Here is a 2,500-nt window from a genome sequence, read left to right on the forward strand (position 1 = left end):
CTGGATGTCCCAGCCTGGTTCTGCAGGCCTGGATGTCTGTGCCTGGATGTCTGTGCATGGTTCTGCAGGCCTGGATGTCCCAGCCTGGTTCTGCAGGCCTGTATGTCTGTGCCTGGATGTCCCAGCCTGGTTCTGCAGGCCTGGATGTCCCAGCCTGGTTCTGCAGGCCTGGATGTCTGTGCCTGGATGTCCCAGCCTGGTTCTGCAGGCCTGGATGTCCCAGCCTGGTTCTGCAGGCCTGTATGTCTGTGCCTGGATGTCTGTGCCTGGTTCTGCAGGCCTGGATGTCCCAGCCTGGTTCTGCAGGCCTGGATGTCTGTGCATGGTTCTGCAGGCCTGGATGTCTGTGCCTGGATGTCTGTGCATGGTTCTGCAGGCCTGGATGTCTGTGCATGGATGTCTGTGCCTGGATGTCCCAGCCTGGTTCTGCAGGCCTGGATGTCTGTGCCTGGTTCTGCAGGCCTGGATGTCCCAGCCTGGTTCTGCAGGCCTGGATGTCTGTGCATGGTTCTGCAGGCCTGGATGTCTGTGCCTGGATGTCTGTGCATGGTTCTGCAGGCCTGGATGTCTGTGCCTGGATGTCTGTGCCTGGATGTCCAGCCTGGTTCTGCAGGCCTGGATGTCTGTGCCTGGATGTCTGTGCATGGTTCTGCAGGCCTGGATGTCTGTGCCTGGATGTCTGTGCATGGTTCTGCAGGCCTGGATGTCTGTGCATGGATGTCTGTGCCTGGATGTCCCAGCCTGGTTCTGCAGGCCTGGATGTCTCTGCCTGGATGTCTGTGCATGGTTCTGCAGGCCTGGATGTCTGTGCCTGGATGTCTGTGCATGGTTCTGCAGGCCTGGATGTCTGTGCCTGGATGTCCCAGCCTGGTTCTGCAGGCCTGGATGTCTGTGCATGGTTCTGCAGGCCTGGATGTCTGTGCATGGTTCTGCAGGCCTGGATGTCTGTGCATGGTTCTGCAGGCCTGGATGTCTGTGCCTGGATGTCTGTGCCTGGTTCTGCAGGCCTGGATGTCTCTGCCTGGATGTCTGTGCCTGGATGTCTGTGCCTGGTTCTGCAGGCCTGGATGTCTGTGCCTGGATGTCTGTGCCTGGTTCTGCAGGCCTGGATGTCTCTGCCTGGATGTCCCAGCCTGGTTCTGCAGGCCTGGATGTCTGTGCCTGGTTCTGCAGGCCTGGATGTCTCTGCCTGGATGTCCCAGCCTGGTTCTGCAGGCCTGGATGTCTCTGTTGCTCCAGGCCCGGATTTCAAATTCGTACGGAACCTAGGCAAACTATATACTGGAAGAACCGGGCGAGTCCCAGGAGTGCCCCGGTGGTCTCCGATTTCGCCTAGGACGTTCCCCCGATTTTTAACGAATTTTTAAGCGATTTGCGCCTAAGCGGGCCCGGGGGGGGGGCGAGTAGGCGGTCCGGAAGGCCCGGAACCCGCTCATGCCGTACACCGTTGGATCCGGGCCGCTCCGGGGATTACTAGGGTGGCCTCCGTTTCGCTCCAGGACCTTCCTGCGGTCGTCTATGGGTGTTTAACCGTCTACCGGAAGTCGGGTCAAAAGTACCCTTTCCCGCGGTCCAAACGAACCGGGACTGGCACCATCGTGCTCCTGGGATGCCCCCGGTTCGGGTGATGTCACTCCCGGAGGCCTGGACCAAAGTCCCGGTCCCCTAGGCCCGGTTCTCTGTCGAGGGTCTCAGCCCTCGCTCATCCCCCGCTCAGCCCCGCCCGACGCGAGTATCTTCATCGGCTGCTCCAACATCATCATCCTCAGCGCCACTGTCATGTGCCTTACCAGGGTCCCGAAACACGACCCAGACCCCGAACGCTTGTTCGGATCCGGACATGTCATACATCGTTGGAACCGGACGAGTCCCAGGAGTGCGCTGGTGGTGTCCGATTTGCTCCAGGACCTTCCTACGATTTTTAACGAATTTTTAAGTGATTTTCGCCAAAGCGGTCCCATTCGGTCCCCCGAAAAAGCGGTCAAAACGGACGGGAACCCTGGCATGTCATACACCGTTGGAACCGGGCGAGTCCCAGGAGTGCGCTGGTGGTGTCCGATTTGCTCCAGGACCTTCCTACGATTTTTAACGAATTTTTAAGCGTTTCGCGGAAAAGCGGTCCAAAAACGGCGAAAAATGCACTTTTTCGGTAAAAACGCACCATGGCCCGATAGTCCGGACTCCGGGGAACAGCCCCGTGCCCTCCGTTTCCTTCTACCGCAAAGAACGACCGAGATATTAGCACCGGAAGGTCCGGTGCACACTAAAATGTCCGGTCTTTTTTTACTTTCACTTTCGCCCATGAAACTCGGCCGAGGGTATTACGTCACCTTACCCGTCAAAACACCGCCGGAACGATATCAGGAGAGAGTTGGAAAAGAGGGACTTAGAAGAAAAATGGCAAAGTGAGGTCTTAGAAAATTATATTTTCGGAAACCTGGATGTCTGGCGAGCCTATCTAAGCAGGTTTCAGCCCTCTTTTCCCCCATTTTAGTGCATT

The sequence above is a fragment of the Poecilia reticulata genome, chromosome 5 (assembly GCF_904066995.2).
Source record: "Poecilia reticulata chromosome 5, P_reticulata-male-v2, whole genome shotgun sequence".
In the NCBI taxonomy this organism is placed as follows: Eukaryota; Metazoa; Chordata; class Actinopteri; order Cyprinodontiformes; family Poeciliidae; genus Poecilia; species Poecilia reticulata.